Below are 23954 nucleotides of genomic sequence, written 5' to 3' on the forward strand. Positions count from 1 at the left end.
ACGGACGGAAACACGCATCCAGAGGGAGAAACACAGAAACCCTGCTGATCCAAAGAATTTAGAAGGCGGAAACCCTGAAGGCCGTTTATTCACTCCGAAGCTACCGCCGTCCAACTCGATCCGGCTCGCCAATTCAAGGTTACAACTTGATTTGCAAACAGGTTAGCCTCACTATTATCGCTTTAGCTTCTTAATTGGCATATGATTATCATTTGGTGTCCTTATTTTGCATGTGGTATCATTTTAGTATCTTAATTTGCATGTGATATCGTTTTGTATTTTCAATTGGCATATGGTACCACTTCATGTTCTTAATTTGTGGATTATAATTGAATTCATAAACATCTTGAAGTCTTGCATGAGAATTTAAATGTGTTTGCCTATTGTGAAACTGAACCATATAATTGTATGTTGGATGCCATAAGCCATGCTGCAGGTTGAGGTCATAATGTTCTCAAATTTCAAACCCGTGGCCGCTCTCTAGCTCATCGCTAGGCGAGCCCGCAGCGAGCCTTCGCTGGGCGAAGCAGAGGCGACCGGGCCAGGGGCTGCTTTGCTTTTTGCTGCCTATTTCGTGTTTACCTAATGATGATTCTGCATTATTTGGCCTAAATTCTTGGCTGCTATATTTATCTTATGATGCAATTTCCAATTGTATTTTATGCTTTAATCCGTGTGTTCATGGTAAAGGTTAGCATACTTCCGAAGAAATAGCCGGTTAGGTACTACGCTTTACGCATGGGAAGCCTTCATGGAGAGGGATTCTAAATTATTTCACTTTAATGTGAAGATTCATATTGAGTGCCTAATTAATTTTACTATATTAATTTTTAATGTAATGTTGATTTTAATGTATCGATTTAATGCGGTATCATCATAATTACCTAATGGACTTAAAACATGGACTTTAAATAAATGACATCGGACCTCTCTTTATTACCTCACGATTACAATATTACGGTCATGTCCCGCGAATATGGGGATATCCTTAGCAAAGACCCTTCGGTAAAATCATCATAGTCCCTCGGATGTTGCCTTCGAAAATACCATTTTGTCCCTCGACGACCCTTCGGTGTAGCCTACGGTTAAATGATGATAGTCCCTTCGAATGCTAAGGTATCCTCACAACTGTTGCCTTCAATGACCTATCGATGACCCTACGATGACCCTTATACATCCCAAGGATAAACTACTTGCTTCTCAATAGTAAGGACAGTTTTACCCTCATAAGGATGGGAAATGCCCAGAAAGACCTCGGACAGGTATAACCTTAATTGCTCATTTATAACAAAAAATGCTTTTCACACCCCACACCTTTCAAACGTCTTCTTTTGGAAAATCACCACTTAGCATACATCCGTACTAGGATCATTGCCAAGTTATATTTTTCTAAACTACTTTCAAAAAACTAAATGAGATAACCACTTTGTATACATTCATGCAAGAATCATTACAAAGTTAAATTCTCGTTTTCAAAACCTTTTTATACACTTTTCAACCACCTTTTTCGAACTAAGAAAAAAAAAACATAAATGATTGAGCAATTAAGAGCCCATGGATAACCATGGATACAAAGGGTGCTAATACCTTCCCTTTGTATAAAGTACCTCCCGAACCTAAGAATTTAAAATTAAGGTCTTTCCTGTTCTTTTCCACCTTTCCTTAAGGGATAAAAGAAAAGTCGGTGGCGACTCTTGCTAACCGCGACATTGCGATTACAAATCCAATAAGGTCCAGTTCACCGTATGACAGAACTGGCGACTCTGCTGGGGACGATAAAGAGAGGTCCACCTTAAAAATCATTTATGTTTTATTATTCCTTCTTTTAAGGGGGCTTTGAGTGAAAGATCCTACACCCGGATCTAGTGTACCTTAGGTAAGTAGCAATAGATCATCGCGACTATCCGGCGTATACTGGAATGGTCAAAATGATAGCTACGGTTAATGTGACACTTTGGTTGTCCTGATGGTCCTCATGTTATTTGAGGAAAAATTTGGCTTCCGCGTGGTGTCATCAAAGCATTAACCAGACCTTTAGAACCCTAATTGACTCATCCTAGCCATTAGAAAGTAGTGAGATAACTGGCTTCGGTTCCGACTGAGGTTGGTTGATACTCGATACTACACCCTTTGAGATTGGACTTTAGGGAAGCTTCGGTCAACCACTTGGTGTTGCACTGAAGTGGACCTAAAGGAAGGTCGATGATCTGAGATCCTTCTAGAACCCGGTTACTATTCTAAGACAGGTTGAACCAACCAAACTTCAGTGGGGAGGGTACTTACCTATGGAACTCATGCAAGCCTTAAAACCTAGGAATAATTGTTGTGTGACATGCTTGTGCTTGCATAACATCATAACATCATAACATCATAACATCATAACATCAACATACTAACCATTTCAAGGACTTAGGAATTTAGCTTTGCTCTGTTGAACAGGTTATGGCTTCCAGGAAGACTATCCGGATCAATCTTGTAGCAATCTCTCCTCAACTCAAGGATTTGGTGTCAGAACTCCCCGATCATGCTCAGTTCAACAAGAAACATGGTCATCTTCTCAACTTAGTTACCACTGGTTTCAAAGAAGATATGATGAGAGTCCTATTCCAGTTCTTCGATCCTAAGCATCATTGCTTCACTTTCCCAGATTATCAGTTGGTACCCACATTGGAAGAGTTTTCCCAGCTGCTCGGGATACCTATCCTGGATCAAATACCTTTCAGCGGTTTAGAAAAGATGCCAAAGTCTGAAGAAGTTGCCGCAGCTTTACACATGACGAAGTCCGACGTTGAAGCTAATCGGGTAACAAGGAGTGGAGTTAAGGGTTTACTTGCCAAATTTCTGATAAGTAAGGCCCGAGAATTCCTAAAAGTTATGAATGTCCATGCTTTTGAAGATGTTCTAGCATTGCTAATCTATGGTTTGGTGTTGTTCCCTAATCCGGACCAATTCATAGACATGAATGCTATTAAGATATTCCTCACTCACAACCCTGTGCCTACCTTGCTTGGAGATGTCTTGCATTCCCTTCACACTCGTACTATGAAGAAGCAAGGGACTCTCATGTGCTGCGTACCTTTGTTGTCTAGGTGGTTTATTTCGCACCTTCCTCAATCAGTTTTAAAGAATGATCAAAATCTGAAATGGTCTCGAAGGATAATGACACTCTCCCATTCAGACATCCGGTGGTGTCCTAACCTCAGAGAAAATGTTATCATCATCGACCGTTGTGGAGAATTCCCTAATGTACCCCTCATGGGGATAAGGGGAGGTATCACTTACAATCCTGCCTTAGCCCTACGTCAGTTCGGGCATGCTCGAAGAGACGGTCCACATGAAATGATTATCCAAGGTATAGTGTTTGACTATGACAATGACCCTCAAAATCTCCGTCAAAAGTTTGTACGAGCTTGGGGCATGGTGAAAAGAAGCAATTTAGGCAAGAAAAATTCTATTCCTATGGAGCCTTATCTCAGATGGGTACGCGCCAGAACTCGTGAACTTGCCATGCCATATCTTGCAGTCGGACCATTGATTGTTGAATCAGAGGTCGAAGGAGGTACTTCCCAGATCATTCCTTACCCAGATATGCCTACTGATGTTGAGGAATTGAAAAGATCCTGGACCCAGTTGAGAGAAGAGAGAGATACTTTCGAAGCTCAGTTCAATGCAGAAAGGAAGAAAGTATTAGAGCTCACCAGTCAGCTTAATGAGGAACGAAGACTCAATGCATATCTTCGCCCAAAAAGAAGTCGCCCCTGGGAGACTTGAACTTTCATTGTATTTTATCATTATTCCTTTTGTAATGAACATTGAAAAATTAGCAATAAACATTTCTCTCTTGTTGGCAACTTACGCAAAGTTAAATTCCCAAAAGTCCTTGAAAACATTTCATGCATTGCATCGCATAACATAACATTGCATAACAGGTATTCCAAAGGACCATATTCTCACGGTCTGCCTCTTAAACAGAAAAATGGATCTCGAACAAACTGTCAAAGATCTCCAGACTCAGAATGCTCAATTCAAGGAGATGATGCTGAGCTTATCCAAGGGACAGGAGGAACTGAAGGCTCTTTTGGCCGAAAAGAAGAAGGACAAGAAAGCTGTGAGCTTCATTAACCCGGGCAGAAGGCGTAAAGGACAGGCTACGGGAATCAAATTTGGAATCCCGAATGGCCCAGAAGAGGGGGCGGAAAAGGATTCAGAGGAGGAGGACGCTGATTTCTCTAACCCTGAGGATGAGGATGAAGAGTATGAAGATGAACAGTACTCTCCAAGAGATGATAAGTACAAACTGCTGGAAGAGCGCATGCTAGCCATGGAGGGTCAGAAGACACCTGGTCTGGATTTCGAAAGTCTGGGTCTGGTCTCCGATGTGACCATTCCTCGCAAATTCAAAATCCCCACTTTCACTAAGTACGATGGTGCGTCTTGTCCTCAGATGCATCTAAGGGCTTATGTGAGAAAGATCCAGCCGCATACCACTGATAAGAAACTGTGGATCCATTTCTTCCAAGAGAGTCTATCTGGCACTCAGTTGGAATGGTATTATCAGCTCGAGAGCTCTGACATCCGCACCTGGACTGATTTAGCAACAGCTTTCTACAAGCAGTACCAGTACAATTCTGAATTAGCGCCTACTCGGCTACAGTTGCAGAATATGGCTATGGGATCTAAAGAAAGCTTCAAAGAGTATGCTCAGAAATGGAGAGATTTGGCTGGCAGGGTCAAACCCCCTATGACTGACCGAGAGTTAGTAGACCTGTTCATGGGTACCCTGACTGGCCCATTCTACAGCCATCTACTGGGGAGTTCTTCATCAGGTTTCACTGAACTTATACTGACAGGTGAACGGGTGGAGAGCGGCATTCGAAGTGGAAAGTTACAGGCAGCTACTTCTACAAGCAGTAAGAAATCCTATCATGGGAAGAATGAATCGAATGCTGTGTATGGTCAGAAGAATCATAATAAGAAAAATGGTGACCATGCCGTTGGAGCAGTGACAATTGCAGCCCCGCCAGCTCAAAACTTCCAGCAAAGACAAGACAGACCAAGAAGGCAGTTTACCAAGCTCAATATGACTTTAGCACAAGCACTGCAAAGCATGCTGAAGGTAAATTTAATCACTCTCAGAGGTCCTCCTGCAAATGTCAACACTGCTTCGCCTCGTTATAATCCCAATGCCAGGTGTGCATATCACTCCGATAGCCCCGGGCACGATACAAACGATTGTTGGCTGTTAAAGAATAAAATTCAGGACATGATCGACGCTGGGGAAATTGAGTTCGAGCCTCCGGAGACTCCTAATGTCATCACCGCTCCTATGCCTAATCATGACAAGGCTGTTAATGCTCTCGATGACAATCCTCTCATCACTACTGTAGCAGACTTAACATCTCCTCTCCCAATTATAAAGAGGAATTTATTGCAAGCTGGTTTATTTCCAGGTTGTACGGAAGATTGCAATCTCTGCATACTCCGGCCCGAGGACTGTTTGGAATTGAAGAATGGTATTCAACAGCTGATAGCCGATCGTACAATTCTCTTTGAAAGGGTTTCTAAGACGGAAAACCCTGTTGAAGAAGTATCTGTGATTGCAAGGTCCAAGGTTCCAGTGAAGATTACTGCTCCCAGAATACCTGTAAAGATTATTGCTGAGCCCAGAGTAGCTCCCCTGATCATTACTGCACCTGGCCCGATCCCGTATTCCTCAAGCAAAGCTATTCCGTGGAATTATGGAGGTGATGTTTACATCCATGGTGTAAAGCAAGTTGGCAATTCTGCTAATCCTAATGACATTGTTGGGACTAGTAAAGTTACTCGAAGCGGAAGGATCTTCTCTCCAGAGATCTCACCTCCAGTTCCCGAAAACCGAGGAAAGGAACCAGTCAACCCTTCTCAGTCAGAGACACCGATCGAAGCTACTACTGAAGACGTTGCCAAACGAGAAATGGAAGAAGTGCTGAAAATCATCCGCAAGAGTGATTTTGATGTGGTAGAACAGTTGGGGCATACCCCTTCCAAAATCTCGATGTTGTCCTTGTTGTTGTCTTCTGAATCTCATGCCAATGCCTTGATAAAATTCCTGAAGACTGCCCATGTACCTCAGGAGACCTCCGTCGATCAGTTCGAAAACTATGTTGCTAACCTGACTGTTGACGACGGCCTAGGTTTTTCCAATGCTGACCTGACACCGGCAGGAAGGAACCACAATAAGGCCCTGCATATTTCTATTGAGTGTAAGGGAATCACTTTGGCTCATGTGTTGATCGATAATGGCTCTTCCTTGAATGTGCTACCGAAAGTCGTGCTCGATAAACTTGACTGTAAAGGCATTGAATTGAATCCTAGTGACATTGTGGTGCGTGCTTACGATGGTGCAAAGAGTGTTGTCCACGGTGAAGTTGTTCTCCCTATCAAGATAGGACCTCAAGTCTTCAACACTACCTTTCATGTAATGAACATTCGCCCCGCCTATTCCTGCTTGCTGGGACGCCCCTGGATTCATGGGGCAGGTGTTGTAGCTTCGTCTCTCCATCAAAAGCTGAGATATCCAGTAGAGGGAAAGATTGTCACTGTGTGTGGGGAAGAAGAATACATTGTCAGTAGTGTGCATACCTTCAGATACGATGAGATGGATGGTGAATTCTTCGAGACTCCAACTCAGTCATTTGAAGTGGTTCCTCCGCCTAGTCCTGTCCTTAAGCCAACTCCCCTGGTGCCCAAGGTTATTCGAGCTCCTCCTGCTATGATTTCTCTGAAAGATGCTCAAGCTGTGGTCGAAGATGGTGGCTGTACTGGCTGGGGTCAACTGATCAACGTACCGTACAAGTCTGACAAAGCTGGTCTGGGATTCAACTCTGGAAAGATGGTCAAAGATCAAATCAATGCTGTAGAAGAGGCTGACAGTGATTGCGACCTGGATAGCTGGATCTACCCAACAATTGGCGACGGACTCAATAATTGGAAGGCTGAAGACACTATCCCGATCTCCTTTAGTCAGGAGTAATTGCTATTGTCCATTTAGTTTTGCAAACCTTTATTTTTTCAATTGAACTTCTTAAAGCATTGTGTCTATACCCGGGGCACAATAGCTAATTTGTTAAGGGTTTGTCATTTCATAAGCATATTCATATTCAATAAATCAATGGACTTTTTCGCATTCAAATATTGCGCTCTTTATTTTTCCTGTTGTCTTTCAAACAAGCTATGCATTCTTACACACACTCACGTAACAAATTGCAGATCCGTATCCACTCTGGATCCTATTGATAATAATTCCGCTACTGTTCATTATGACTTCGAAAATCCGATCTACCAAGCCGAAGATGGAAGTGAGGAAGATTGTGAAGTCCCTGGAGAGCTTGCCAGACTGTTACTGCAAGAGGAAAGGACTATACAGCCGCATGAAGAGTCACTCGAAGTCGTAAATCTAGGTACTGAAGTGGAAAGAAAATAAGTCAGAATAGGAGCAGGATTGGAAAACAGTGTCAAAGAAAGATTGATTCGGATGTTACATGACTATGTAGAGGTTTTCGCTTGGTCTTATGAAGACATGCCCGGGTTGGATACCGACATAGTGGTGCATCGACTGCCAACGAGGGAAGAATGTCGTCCTGTTAAGCAAAAGGTTCGTCGCATGCGTCCTGAAATGTCCGAGAAAATCAAAGCCGAGGTTATGAAACAGTTCAATGCCGGTTTCCTAGCCGTTACTTCTTACCCTCAATGGGTTGCTAATGTGGTACCAGTACCGAAGAAAGATGGTAAGGTGCGAATGTGCGTAGATTACCGAGACCTGAATAAAGCAAGTCCCAAAGATGACTTTCCACTCCCGCACATTGATGTTCTGGTAGATAACACCGCTCAACACAAAGTATTCTCATTCATGGATGGATTCTCGGGTTATAACCAGATTAAGATGGCACCTGAGGACATGGAGAAAACTACGTTTGTGACGCAATGGGGCACTTTTTGTTACAAAGTAATGCCATTCGGTCTAAAGAACGCCGGGGCAACGTACCAGCGTGCTATGGTGGTTTTGTTCCATGATATGATTCATCATGAGGTAGAAGTATATGTGGATGACATGATAGCTAGATCTCACACTGAAGGAGAACATCTCGATCATTTATACAAACTGTTCGAGAGGTTGAAGAAGTACAAGTTGAGATTGAATCCGAACAAATGCACTTTTGGAGTAAGATCCGGTAAACTCTTGGGCTTTATTGTCAGCGGTAAAGGAATTGAGGTTGACCCGGCTAAAGTGAGAGCTATTCAAGAAATGCCAGTTCCCTGTACGGAGAAAGAGGTAAGAGGTTTCTTGGGACGCTTGAACTACATTGCTCGATTTATCTCCCACTTGACCGCTACCTGCAAACCCATCTTCAAATTGCTGAGGAAGAATCAAGAGATGATATGGAACGACGAATGCCAGGAAGCTTTTGACAAAATCAAGAACTACCTCCAGGAACCTCCGATTCTGATACCACCAGTTGAAGGAAGACCTCTAATCATGTATTTGACCGTGTTAGAAAATTCAATGGGGTGCGTATTGGGGCAACATGACGAGTCTGGTCGAAAAGAGCATGCCATATACTACCTGAGCAAAAAGTTTACCGACTGTGAAACAAGATACTCACTGCTCGAGAGAACTTGCTGTGCTTTGGCCTGGGCTGCTCGCCGACTAAGACAGTATATGTTGAATCAGACCACTTTGTTGATTTCTAGGATGGATCCCATCAAATACATGTTCGAGAAGCCTACCCTCTCCGGAAGAATAGCGAGATGGCAGATGATCTTAACAGAGTACGATATCCAGTACACTACCCAGAAGGCAATCAAAGGAAGCGTGTTGGCTGATCATTTGGCTCATCAAGCGGTGGATGATTACCAATCTATGAATTTTGAGTTCCCAGATGAGGATGTCATGTTTGTTACGGATAATGAAAAACCTAAACCAGATGAAGGACCCGAATGGGGATCCCGATGGACTATGGTCTTTGATGGATCTGCTAATGCATTGGGCCATGGTGTTGGGGTTGTACTCATTTCTCCCGGAGGTTACCATACACCTCTCACGGCTAGACTATGTTTCCATTGTACCAATAATATGGCTGAGTATGAAGCATGTATTTTTGGACTCAAAGCTGCTATAGATTGGCGAATCAAGTTTTTGAGTGTGTACGGAGATTCGGCCTTGGTAATCAGTCAGATCAACGGGGAATGGGATACTAAACATCCAAATCTCATCCCTTATCGAGAGCAGGTGATGACATTAATCCCATACTTTGAAGAGGTAACATTTGAACATATTCCACGAGAGGAGAACCAGTTGGCAGACGCATTAGCTACCATGTCATCTATGTTCAGAGTCAGATGGGGCAGCGAAGCTCCCAGGATTACCATCGGACGGTTAGATGAACCAGCTTACTGTTATGGACTTAACACTGAGAAGGTACAGGAGAAACCTTGGTTCCACGACGTAAGAAGATATTTAGAAGCTCAGGAATACCCTGAAGGGGCATCCATCAAGGACAGAAAATTCCTGAGGAAGTTCTCCGCTAAATTCTTTCTGAGTAATGGAGTGTTATACAAACGCAATCATGATTCGACTCTGCTTCGCTGTGTGGATAGAAAGGAAGCAGAAAGAATTATGGGAGACATGCACGACGGTATTTTTGGGACTCATTCTAATGGACATACGATGGCCAAGAAGATTCTGAGAGCAGGGTATTATTGGTCTACCATGGAAACCGATTGTCACCATCACTCCAGAACCTGCCACAAGTGTCAGATCTATGCAGATAAAGTACATGTGCCTCCTGCTCCATTGAACGTGTTGACAGCACCTTGGCCCTTTGCAATGTGGGGCATCGACATGATTGGAGAGATTAAACCTACGGCTTCTAATGGACATCGCTTCATTCTCGTCGCCATTGATTACTTCACAAAGTGGGTAGAGGCATCCTCATTTGCTTCTGTCACCAAGAATGTGGTGGCACGGTTCATCAAGAATAGTCTTATTTGTCGATATGGCATCCCTGAAAGAATTATCACCGACAATGGTACTAATTTGAACAACAAGATGATTACTGAACTCTGCACGCAGTTCAAAATAAAGCATCATAATTCTTCTCCGTACCGGCCAAAGATGAATGGCGCCGTGGAGGCTGCTAATAAGAACATCAAGAAGATCATACAAAAGATGACAGTAACGTACAAAGACTGGCACGAGATGTTACCATTTGCTCTCCATGGTTATCGCACTTCAGTACGCACTTCGACAGGGGCAACTCCTTTCTCTTTAGTCTACGGAACGGAAGCTGTTTTACCAGTGGAAGTCCAGATTCCCTCTCTAAGAATCATGAAAGAGGCGGGCTTAGATGAAGATGAATGGATTCAGACACGACTCGATCAGATAAATTTGATTGATGAAAAGAGACTTGCGGCTGTTTGTCATGGGCAGATATATCAGAAGCGCATGACCCAGGCATTTAACAAAAGAGTCAAGAGACAGGTGTATCAGGTAGGCGACTTGGTGATCAAGTGTATCATTCTACCACAAGGTGATCCCAGAGGCAAATGGACTCCCACATACGAAGGGCCATTTGTGGTTAAGAAGGTATTCTCTGGTGGAGCCATGATACTCGCTACTATGGATGGTGAAGACTTCCCGCATCCTGTGAACGCGGACATAGTTAAAAAATACTACGCATAAAAGAGACCCGCTAGGTCGACGTACCTAGGCAAAAGTAAGGGCATCCCGGCGAACCAAAAGGGTTCGAGCAAAAATTAGGGATAAACATATAAAGACGTACACCCGGCAAGTCGAAAACCTGAAAAGGCGGCTTGGGCAAAAAAGGGTATCCTGGTGGACTGAAAACCTGAAAAGGCGGTCCAGGCAAAAATTAGGGGTTAAAGCGCATGACTATGTCCCGTTCTCGGTCAACTTTCATCCAAGTTCCAGGGACTGACCAAGCCAATCACTTCTATCCGACAGCAGGGGATGAGATGCTTGAAGACATAATGGCGATAGTAGACTTAAAATCAATAGGACTTTTTCTGCATAGCTGTCTCTTTGTTTTGACAATTTCCTCTTACTAGGATTTCTGTCTCCTTGTACGCAATTTGCCTGTTTATAGGCCTTCTTTCAAAAATCAATACAACCCTCTTTCAAAAAAAAAAGATGCTTTGTTTTTACTTTCTGTTTTGTTTGCGTCAACGCCCATTGATTTAATTTGAATTAATATATGCATTTGAATATGACCAATGTTTACCAAAATACATGCATAGAATAGCAATAGCAATTACTACAAGACTTCGGGATCGAGGATAAGGTCTAATCATGCTTCCAATGAATCCACTACCAATTCTCTTCCCCCAGCAAGCCTGTTTTTCCCAGAAGAAATTGGCAGTATTCCCCGGCACAGCCAGCTATTCCCCAACAGAGGTCGGCCTCATCAGGCAGATTGATCATCTCACCCATCCCTAGCCAGGCTCTGTTGAATATCTCTACCATCAGACAGAAATCAGAACCCCCAGCCGAGAGAGGGTCCTCAACACGAATATCTCCAATCAGTAGATGGGGATTTATTTTCCCCAGTAGAGTCCCCAAGCAGAACTTCTCATACGCATAACTCATTCATTACATCGTTTCACAACATACGCATGCATACAACATTCGCATTAATTTTCGAAAGCATAAAACATCTCATGCATCATGACATGGCATAAAACTAACCGTTCTTTGCAGGTTAATTATCCTCCTGATATAGTCAAAGTAAAAGGCTCATTCAGGTAGACGCCTTTATCAATCACAGACAAGATTCAGATACACATTCCAGATGCAATTCATGGGAACATTCATTCTGACAACACTTCGATATCCTCCTAGCGATGGCATCTTTAAGCCCATCCCAAACATTTATTGCAAATACAATGTGTACAGATACAGCCTAACATACGGTTCATCCGGATTCATCTCAACATATGACTCCTTCAACAACTCAAATACAGTCTAATGTACGACCAAGTTAGACCTTCCAGGCATCAGATACAGTCTAATGTACGACCAAGTTAGACCAGATGCTGCTCAAATACGGTTTAACGTACAACCAAGTTAAACCTTCATCTTTCTCAGGTGCTACCTTCGGACAGGTACATTCCTGAATGGTAGTCTAGTATACGGCTACTCCCTTTCTCAGGTGCTACCTTCGGACAGGTACATTCCTGAATGGTAGTCTAGTATACGGCTACTCCCTTTCTCAGGTGCTACCTTCGGACAGGTACATTCCTGAATGGTAGTCTAGTATACGGCTACTCCCTTTCTCAGGTGCTACCTTCGGACAGGTACATTCCTGAATGGTAGTCTAGTATACGGCTACTCCCTTTCTCAGGTGCTACCTTCGGACAGGTACATTCCTGAATGGTAGTCTAGTATACGGCTACTCCCTTTCTCAGGTGCTACCTTCGGACAGGTACATTCCTGAATGGTAGTCTAGTATACGGCTACTCCCTTTCTCAGGTGCTACCTTCGGACAGGTACATTCCTGACTGGTAGTCTAGTATACGACTACTCCCTTTTCAGCAGCTTCAGCCTAACGTACGGCTCATTCTGCAACTCAGATACGATCTAGCGTACGATCCATTCTGATCTTTCATCCCCAGCAAAGTCATCTGCCTAATGAACAACTCACTCTGGTATTCAGACACGGTCTAACGTATGATCCATTCTGATCCCTCATCCCCAGCAGTATAGCATACTCTGACTCCCCAACGAAGTCAACAGCATAATGGATGGTTCACTATACGGTCTGATTTATGACCCGGTGTGACACCCATGTCTCTAGGTATCGTCTAACGTACGACACAATCTGGAAATCTCCTCAGCAAGTTTCTTGGATGGCATCTTTAAGCCCATCTCCGTCAAGACAAATGAACAAGTGCAAATTTTTGGGGCATTCTAAGTGTTCAATAATCTTTCACCTCCAGACCACGAACGGCACCTACCATTCTACTCTCTCGGTTCAAGAATATTGAACAGGGGCAGCTGTCATACCCCAAAATTTGCCCGTTGGTATTACAAAGCATTTTCCAAGACCCCGACTTATTCTGCAAGGCACCGACATCAAGCCCAGCTCCCAACAGGCCCAATCCAAAAGGGGCCCAAAATAGCTTGCTCGCTAGGCGAGCAATCTCTTCGCCTAGCGAATGCTTCATCATGACACTCGCCCAGCGAAGCGCCAGATCCAGGAAAAGGCCCAGACCTAGTTTGCTCGCTAGGCGAGCAATTCCTTCGCCTAGCGAAGCTTGCGAAGTTTGAGATTTTTGGACCTCGTTTTAAGCCCATTAGGTCACCACTACCTCTACTATAAATACCTGCTCCTTTGCTACGGAAAAAACACACACAGACGGACGAAGACGGACGGAAACACGCATCCAGAGGGAGAAACACAGAAACCCTGCTGATCCAAAGAATTTAGAAGGCGGAAACCCTGAAGGCCGTTTATTCACTCCGAAGCTACCGCCGTCCAACTCGATCCGGCTCGCCAATTCAAGGTTACAACTTGATTTGCAAACAGGTTAGCCTCACTATTATCGCTTTAGCTTCTTAATTGGCATATGATTATCATTTGGTGTCCTTATTTTGCATGTGGTATCATTTTAGTATCTTAATTTGCATGTGATATCGTTTTGTATTTTCAATTGGCATATGGTACCACTTCATGTTCTTAATTTGTGGATTATAATTGAATTCATAAACATCTTGAAGTCTTGCATGAGAATTTAAATGTGTTTGCCTATTGTGAAACTGAACCATATAATTGTATGTTGGATGCCATAAGCCATGCTGCAGGTTGAGGTCATAATGTTCTCAAATTTCAAACCCGTGGCCGCTCGCTAGCTCATCGCTAGGCGAGCCCGCAGTGAGCCTTCGCTGGGCGAAGCAGAGGCGACCGGGCCAGGGGCTGCTTTGCTTTTTGCTGCCTATTTCGTGTTTACCTAATGATGATTCTGCATTATTTGGCCTAAATTCTTGGCTGCTATATTTATCTTATGATGCAATTTCCAATTGTATTTTATGCTTTAATCCGTGTGTTCATGGTAAAGGTTAGCATACTTCCGAAGAAATAGCCGGTTAGGTACTACGCTTTACGCATGGGAAGCCTTCATGGAGAGGGATTCTAAATTATTTCACTTTAATGTGAAGATTCATATTGAGTGCCTAATTAATTTTACTATATTAATTTTTAATGTAATGTTGATTTTAATGTATCGATTTAATGCGGTATCATCATAATTACCTAATGGACTTAAAACATGGACTTTAAATAAATGACATCGGACCTCTCTTTATTACCTCACGATTACAATATTACGGTCATGTCCCGCGAATATGGGGATATCCTTAGCAAAGACCCTTCGGTAAAATCATCATAGTCCCTCGGATGTTGCCTTCGAAAATACCATTTTGTCCCTCGACGACCCTTCGGTGTAGCCTACGGTTAAATGATGATAGTCCCTTCGAATGCTAAGGTATCCTCACAACTGTTGCCTTCAATGACCTATCGATGACCCTACGATGACCCTTATACATCCCAAGGATAAACTACTTGCTTCTCAATAGTAAGGACAGTTTTACCCTCATAAGGATGGGAAATGCCCAGAAAGACCTCGGACAGGTATAACCTTAATTGCTCATTTATAACAAAAAATGCTTTTCACACCCCACACCTTTCAAACGTCTTCTTTTGGAAAATCACCACTTAGCATACATCCGTACTAGGATCATTGCCAAGTTATATTTTTCTAAACTACTTTCAAAAAACTAAATGAGATAACCACTTTGTATACATTCATGCAAGAATCATTACAAAGTTAAATTCTCGTTTTCAAAACCTTTTTATACACTTTTCAACCACCTTTTTCGAACTAAGAAAAAAAAAACATAAATGATTGAGCAATTAAGAGCCCATGGATAACCATGGATACAAAGGGTGCTAATACCTTCCCTTTGTATAAAGTACCTCCCGAACCTAAGAATTTAAAATTAAGGTCTTTCCTGTTCTTTTCCACCTTTCCTTAAGGGATAAAAGAAAAGTCGGTGGCGACTCTTGCTAACCGCGACATTGCGATTACAAATCCAATAAGGTCCAGTTCACCGTATGACAGAAGGGTTCAGTGACTACTACTTCAGTTTGTTTAAATTGCCCTTTGAGTATTTTTGGTAGAGACTTTGGGATGGACCTCGTGTGTCTTCCACTAGTGCAGATTGATGTTATCTTGGGTATGAACTGGTTGGTGTTTAACCGAGTTTATATCAACTGTTTTGATAAGACTGTGATCTTTCCTGAGATTGAGGAAGGAAAGAGTTTGTTTCTATCAGCAAGGCAGGTGAATGAGGCAGTAGCAGATGGGGCAGAGTTGTTTATGCTGTTAGCGACTTTGGAGGCTAAAGATAAACTGGTGATTTGCGATCTAGCCGTGGTGTGTGATTTTCCTGATGTGTTTCCTGAAGAAGTGAATGAATTATCGCCAGAGCGTGAAGTTGAGTTCTCGATTAATTTGGTACCTAGTACTAGGCCGATATCGATGGCTCCGTACCGTATGTCTGCTGTTGAGTTAACTGAATTGAAGAGTCAGCTGGAAGATCTGTTGGATAAGAAATTTTTATTCGTCCGAGTGTGTCGCCGTGGGGCGCACCAGTGTTATTGGTTAAGAAGAAAGAAGGTACTATGAGGTTGTGTGTGGACTACAGGCAACTGAATAAAGTGACGATCAAGAATCGATATCCTTTGCCGAGGATTGATGATTTGATGGATCAGTTGGTTGGTGCGAGTGTGTTCAGCAAAATAGATTTGAGATCGGGGTATCATCAGATACGTGTGAAAACTGAGGATATTCAGAAGACCGCTTTCAGAACAAGGTATGGACATTATGAGTATTCTGTAATGCCTTTTGGTGTGACTAATGCGCCTGGGGTATTTATGGAGTATATGAATAGGATTTTCCATCCGTACCTAAACAAGTTTGTTGTGGTGTTTATTGACGATATTTTGGTGTATTCGAAATCTGAAGAAGAGCATGCTGAACATTTGAGAGTGGTTTTAGGAGTTCTACGAGAAAAGAAGTTATTTGCTAAACTGTCCAAGTGTGAATTTTGGTTAGAAGAGGTTAGTTTTCTTGGTCATGTGGTTTCAAGAGGTGGTGTTGCTGTTGATCCTTCTAAGATAGAAGCGGTATCTAAGTGGGAAGCTCCGAAGTCAGTTTCTGAGATAAGGAGTTTTCTTGGACTTGCAGGTTATTATAGGAAATTCATTGAGGGATTTTCTAAGTTGGCATTACCGTTGACGATGTTGACTAGAAAGGGGCAAGTGTTTGTTTGGGACTCAAAATGTGAAGAAGGTTTCCAAGAGTTAAAGAGAAGGTTAACTACTGCTCCTATTCTGATATTACCAAGTTCGTCGGAACCATTTGAGGTTTACTGTGATGCTTCATTGTTGGGTTTGGGTGGTGTTTTGATGCAGAATAAGCAGGTTGTAGCTTATGCTTCGAGACAACGGAAGGTTCATGAGAGGAACTATCCGACACACGATTTAGAGTTGGCAGCTGTGGTATTTGTTCTGAAGTTATGGAGGCATTACTTGTACGGGTCAAGATTTGAGGTTTTCAGTGACCATAAAAGTTTAAAGTATTTGTTTGATCAGAAAGAGCTGAATATGAGACAGAGGAGATGGTTAGAGTTTCTGAAAGATTATGACTTTGGTTTGAATTACCATCCGGGTAAAGCAAACGTAGTGGCTGATGCATTGAGTCGGAAATCATTGCATATGTCTATGTTAATGGTTAAGGAATTGGATTTAATTGAGCAGTTTAGAGACTTGAGTTTGGTGTGTGAGAGTACTCACAATAGTGTTAAATTGGGAATGTTGAAGTTAACGAGTGGTATTCTGGATGAGATTAGAGAAGGTCGGAAATCCGATGTGCTTTTGGTTGATAAGTTGACTCTAGTGAATCAAGGTCAAGGTGGTGAATTCAGAGTTGATGAGAATGGTGTTTTGAAATTTGGTAATCGGGTGTGTATTCCGGATGTTACCGAACTTAAGAAGAGTATTCTTAAGGAAGGACATCGTAGTGGCCTCAGTACTCACCCTGGGGCTACGAAGATGTATCATGATTTGAAAAAGTTATTTTGGTGGCCGGGAATGAAAAGAGAAATTGCGAGTTTTGTTTATTCTTGTTTGACTTGTCAGAAGTCAAAGATTGAGCATCAGAAGCCGTCTGGGCTAATGCAACCGTTGGCTATTCCAAAGTGGAAGTGGGATAGTATCAGTATGGATTTTGTTTCTGGTTTACCGAGGACAATTAAGAATTTTGAAGCTATTTGGGTGATTGTTGACAGATTGACAAAATCGGCTCATTTCATTCCGATCAGAATGGATTATCCGTTAGAGAGATTAGCTGAGTTGTATATTGAGAAAATTGTAAGTTTGCATGGTATTCCGTCGAGTATTGTTTCGGACAGAGATCCTAGATTTACATCGAAGTTCTGGGAAGGTTTGCAGAGGGCTTTGGGAACTAAGCTGAGATTGAGTTCTGCATATCATCCTCAGACTGATGGTCAGACTGAGAGGACGATTCAGTCACTGGAGGATCTTTTGAGGGCTTGTGTTTTGGAAAAGGGAGGTGCTTGGGATTGTTATTTACCTTTGATTGAGTTTACCTACAACAATAGTTTTCATTCGAGCATTGGTATGGCACCGTTTGAAGCTTTGTATGGTAGGAGATGTCGGACACCTTTATGTTGGTATGAGTCCGGTGAGAGTGCTGTGGTTGGACCGGAGATTGTTCAACAAACTACGGAAAAGATTAAGATGATTCAGGAGAAGATGAGGATTGCTCAGAGTCGTCAAAAGAGTTATCACGACAAGAGGAGGAAGTCACTTGAGTTTTAAGAGGGAGATCATGTGTTTCTTCGTGTTACTCCGATAACTGGGGTTGGTCGAGCTTTGAAGTCGAAGAAGTTGACACCTCGATTTATTGGTCCTTATCAGATTTTGGAGAGGATAGGGGAGGTAGCCTATCGTATCGCTTTACCGCCGTCACTTGCGAATTTGCATGAGGTTTTTCATGTGTCTCAGTTGAGGAGGTACATTCCTGATCCGTCGCATGTGGTCCAAGTAGATGATGTACAGGTGAGAGATAACCTGACTGTTGAAACATCACCTATGAGGATCGAGGATCGAGAGTTGAAGCAGTTGCGGGGTAAAGAGATTGCTTTGGTAAAGGTAGCTTGGGGAGGACCAGCAGGTGGCAATGTGACTTGGGAACTTGAGAGTCAGATGAAGGAGTCTTATCCAGAGTTATTCGCTTGAGGTATGTTTTCGAGGACGAAAACTCTTTTAGTGGGGGAGAGTTGTAACACCCCGATAAAATATGATAATTATTTAATTTAAGTTAATAGTATATTTATTAATTTAATTAAATAATTGGAATATTATTGGATTATTATTATTGGAATATAAAGTTGGAATCAAAAAAGAGTCCCATTTGGTAAAAAAGGTTTTACACGTGAAACAGAGAAGAAACTGAGAAAGGGAGGAGAAGAGGCTAGGGCTCAAGAGGAGAATTCACGATTGTTGAAGGTCAAAGAAGATTTGTCGGATTAACTCAGGTAAGGGGGGTTTATCGTCGTTTAATGGGTATTATGGGTTAACATGTAATGGGTAGTAATAAGCCATTGAATTGACCCTAATTGGGATGGTGAATGCTGCAAATTATGATGAACAAATTATGTTAAAACTGTAATTGAATCTATATTTGGATGAGTCGTCATTTTCTGGACGCGTAGCTTTTTACGGAATTGAAATCGGAGGTCCGGAAGTCCTCCAACGGCGAAAAATGCGGGTAATCCTGCATTCTGTTCGTGTTAGCGCAGGAACAGCTTTCTGTCTTGCGTTAACCGGTTAACCCAGGGTGTTAACCGGTTAACACTGTTATGATAATTAAAAGAATTGATGTTTGTCTGCGTTAACCGGTTAACCCAGGGCGTTAACCGGTTAACACTGTTAAAATTTGCCAGGAAGCGCGTTCTGTTTTGCGTTAACTGGTTAACCCAGGGCGTTAACCGGTTAACACTGTTTGAAAGTGGAAAAATTGATATTCAAATATTGTGTACATATTTGACGATTGGCCTATATTGGTGTATGATATAGTAGGGATCATTTCCCGTTGTTTTGAGCAATATAGGTATTAGTAGAGTGTGCTAATACTGTGATTTATTATTTGACATGACATGATATGATTCTGTGATAAATATGTTGATGATGTATGTTGGTATGCATAATGCTGTGAATATATCTATTGTGGATTGGAGTGTGATGTATGTATGATGTATGATGGACTGTTTATGGCTTAGAGTGTGAGCATATGTCCATTGTGGATTGTTGTTGATGGTTGTATGCTAGGTGATTTAGCGTGCATAGCGTAGTCTTTATGGTGGTAGCTAATTCCCATGGTGAGGAATTAGTGAGTGAGTTATTGTGGATTGTTGTTGATGTTTGCATGCTAGGTGATTTAGCGTGCATAGCATGGCCTTTATGGTGGTAGCTAATTCCCATGGTGAGGAATTAGTGAGTGAGTCACTAGGTCTCAAATGAGTGGGACTAGTGAGCTTGGTAGCCGTATCTGGGTTTGATCGGTGAGGTTGAACTATGTGTTCACGAATAGTCGGTACCGCATGCGTGGAGTCTCATTGCATAATGTATGTATGGCGTATAATATGAATGGATGTATTCCAATATTATACGTGTGTTTTGTGTTTGTGTTGAGTATGATTTTGAGTTGATGTTGCCGTTGCTGAATGTGTGATCTGATTAGGGTGATGAATGTGTTAATTTACTTAGCATTACATGATATTTTATAATGCTTATTATATCGATTGAGGAACTCACCCTTACAACTATGTTTCAGGTAACGAGCAGTGATTGAGTAGAAGCTAGTGCTTGGAGTCTAGTGTAATTCCTTAGTGGGTCATGCTCTGGTATATGTAACATCGGGACGGGATGTTTACTTTGTGTTCATTTGTGGTTGTTGAACAACTTTACATGTAATGTGTTACATGGTTTGCATGTTGTTGGATTTCTATCCGCTGCGAATTGTGCAATGTTTTATTTTGATTAATAAATGAGCATGACAAGTTATTTTGGTGAATGGTGTGAAGTGTCAAGTGTGACACCCTGAAATTGCATATCTACTTTGATTTATATTATGTTGTTTTAATTAATTATTGGGGTATTTTAGAAGGGTGTTACACCTTCCACTTCCGTTCCACTTCTCAGTATAATTGCATGAGCGTGGCTTCTCGGGTTAGGTTGGGGTTGTCCAGGAAATGTACCAGTTGGGGCAACAATAGGCGCTTGTTGTTGAGCTACTTGTGATATTTGCGTTTCCAGCATTTTGTTATGGGTAGCCAGGGCATCTACTTTACTTGCTAGTTGTTTAATTTGTTCGCTAGTGTGTACATTCTGGTTTAAGAAATCTTTATTGGTTTGCTGTTGAGAAGCTATAAAGTTTTCCATCATGATTTCCAAATTGGATTTCCTAGGGGCGTTATTGTTAGGTGTAGATGGGATCGGCTTTTGATATCCTGGAGGTATAGCTGGGGCTTGATTTGGAGAGTGTCCAGGTGCGTATAAAGCATTATTACTCTTATATGAAAAATTGGGATGATTCTTCCAATTTGAGTCATAGGTATGCGAGTAGGGGCTTCCTTGAGCATAGTTTACTTGCTCCGCTTGGATTCCTGTTAGGAGTTGACAATCTGTAGGAGTGTAACCTTGGATTCCACAGACGTCGCAATTCTGAGTTATGGCAACCACGGTGGCTGGAGGTGATACATTTAAACTTTCAATTTTTTGGACCAGAGCATCCACTTTTGCATTAACATGATCAAGGTTACTTATCTTGTACATGCCAGTTTTCGTTTGAGGTTTTTCTACCATTATTCGTTCGCTTCCCCACTGACAGTGGTTTTGAGCCATGCTTTCGATAAGTTGGTAAGCATCAGCATAAGGTTTGTTCATTAGTGCACCACCTGCGGCGGCGTCTATTGTTAACCTCGTGTTGTACAGGAGACCATTATAGAAGGTATGAATTACTAACCAGTCTTCTAAACCATGGTGTGGACAAAGTCTCATCATGTCTTTGTATCTTTCCCATGCTTCGAAGAGAGACTCGTTATCTTTCTGTTTAAATCTATTTATCTGGGCTCTTAACATAGATGTTTTGCTCGGCGGAAAATATCGGGCAAGAAAAACTTTCTTCAACTCGTTCCATGTGGTGACTGAGTTGGAAGGAAGAGATTGAAGCCATCTTCTAGCGCTATCTCTTAACGAGAAAGGAAAAAGACGAAGTCGAATTGCCTCTGAAGTGACACTGTTAGCTTTAACAGTATCAGCGTATTAGACAAATACGGATAAATGAAGGTTTGGATCCTCGGTAGGATTTCCAGAGAATTGGTTCTGTTGCACTGCCTGCAACAGTGAAGGTTTAAGTTCAAAGTTGTTTGCTTCGATTGCGGGTGGAGCAATACTCGAATGCGGCTCATCTTGCGATGGAGCGGCGTAATCTCGAAGAGCATGAGTTGGTTCTGCCATCTCGGGTATCGGCGAAGGAAGAAGATTTTTGAGATCAGGAAGTTCGACAGGAGGGAGATTGTTTGCAGCACGATATTCCCGAATTCATCGTAAGAGTCGGAGATATAGTTCGATATCGTTGATTCGTAAGTAGAACGGCTCGCCTTGTGAGCGAGTGTGTGGCATACAAATCAACGAAAGAAAGAAAAGAAAAGGAAAAGCCTTAGTCTCTACAGCGTAACAGAAGAGTTACGATATCGACTAAATAAAAGTCCCCGGCAACGGCGCCAAAAACTTGATCGTGACTTTATGAGTCGAATTTGGGGTACAAACTGCAAGTGCACAGTTCTATCGCGTAGTTTTAAAAGATATCGATCCCACAGGGACTTATGAATCGATATACCGTTTTCTAAGGTTACTTCGTAAAGCTAAGGCGGGTAATACTTTGATTGTTTGGGGAAAAGTTAAAACTAAAAATAGGATCTAAATTAAATATCAATTAAACGGATATCGGTATGTAGTTCGTCGTAATTAGGGAATCAATTCTTCGTTGGTTTCTTGGTTTTAAAATAAATCTTTTCAGTTGACACTATTGATTAAAAGTCGTATCTCAAACTCTCGCTCTGTTGAATAAACCATGATTTTATATTAACGTAGCTGTCACTTATTAGTTAAGTCAAAAACCACTTTTTGAAAACAATAGAATCCGTAGAAACTCTTTTTAAGAAAACACTAATCGTTTAAACACCCTTGTCTCAAACTCTCGCTCTGTTGACTTAGGTTATATAATTAAATTCAAATGCTTAACTCTCGTCCTCGCATTCAACCTTTAAAAATACTTTTTGAAAAAGATTAGAATTTAATTAACTCTAAAAATTGCTCTCGCCCTGATCTAGAATTAATGTCCAATTTACAATGTCTAGTCAAAAACTCAAACTTTCGTTCTATTGATTTTAACTTCTTTATGTCTTTTACTTTCGTACAAAAACCTTGTTATTATTAAACCTGTAAATTGAGGCCATGAAAAGAGTGATTTTAATTTTAAACTTAATTAAACCAACTTAGTTTTGATTCCTTCATTCCGCTTACTTTACATACCGATACCTAAATAAATTAGCCAGACATACTAAACAAATCTAAATAATCAGCATGCATAAATAATTCCATCTCAGGCAAATAATATAAATAAACAGTAAAACAAAGCATATGTAAATTCAAACAATAATTAAAGAACCTGAGTAATTAAATAGCAGTCTTGAACATCCACCACAGACCGGTTGGATTTGTTCTTGAATTCTTCAATCAGACAGAAAAATAAAAGTGAAGGAATAAAAATCTAGGATCTAACGTAAGGTTAGATCTAGTAAAAGATACACAATAGTTTTTAGTGTAGAAACTATTGTGCGAAAAAGAATTAATTAAGTGCTGAAAGCTTAACTGGAAAAGAAAATAAAAATAGAAATAAAAACTGCAATTAAAAGCAAAAACAGTAAAGAAAAAATAATGGTATGCTTGCACGGCTGGAAGAAGAAAATTGAACGAAGTCGGAGAGATCTGTAGGGTTTGCAAAGCCAATATTTATACTGGTCACTTTGTTGTAACGGTTTCCAAGATTCTTCCGTTCACGTTCCAATGGTCAAGCGTAACAATAGGCCTCAACGTCTTTGTTGCGCTTCTGAAGCCAAAAATATAGGAGAATGGTGTGACGTCCGTCACACCATGTGTTACGCTCGTAACACAAGTGGGTAAAGCGTGACGCTCGTCATAGCCTGTGTAATGCTCGTCACAGGCACAACGCCTGTGCTTTTTGGGCTGAGCTTTGGCTTTTGATATTTGCTTCTTTTCATTCCTTTTTGCACCTCCTTTTCTTCCTTTTTTTACTTGTGCTTCAAATAAACTACCTGAGATAAATAGAAAGAAAATACTGAGTAATATCGCATAAAATGAAATAAATTGAAGTAAATAATAATATAATTTAATTAAATTGAGTCCTAGAATGTGATATTATTTCATGTTATCAATAACATTAAAGCATTAAGACTATTATGTATATAGACTGATGATCACATCTCATGGATCATGGATAAGGAGTTATCAAGTCTTAAACATAAGTATGAATATTAGGAGTAATATTTATACTAGATTGACCCGCTATGAGAATACCATATAGAATGTTATGCAAAGTGTCATAAGTTATTCTCATGGTGATAGTGGTGTATACCGCCTTTGATCTGAAACCGCTATGGACCCTAGATGTAGAGTCGAGTGCTTTATTGCAAATCAAACATTGTCCGTAACTGGATGACCATAAAGACA

The 23954-nt window shown here is 41.5% G+C and overlaps 1 non-coding gene across 1 annotated transcript; it reads left to right on the forward strand.

Moving 5' to 3' along the window:
• Positions 1–21174: 21174 nt before the first annotated feature.
• On the forward strand, positions 21175–21281 carry LOC127133342 (small nucleolar RNA R71). Its single transcript, XR_007807325.1, has one exon. It is a non-coding gene; the product is annotated as a small nucleolar RNA R71 (small nucleolar RNA).
• Positions 21282–23954: the final 2673 nt, after the last annotated feature.

The sequence above is a fragment of the Lathyrus oleraceus genome, chromosome 3, assembly GCF_024323335.1.
Source record: "Lathyrus oleraceus cultivar Zhongwan6 chromosome 3, CAAS_Psat_ZW6_1.0, whole genome shotgun sequence".
Lineage (NCBI taxonomy): Eukaryota > Viridiplantae > Streptophyta > Magnoliopsida > Fabales > Fabaceae > Lathyrus > Lathyrus oleraceus.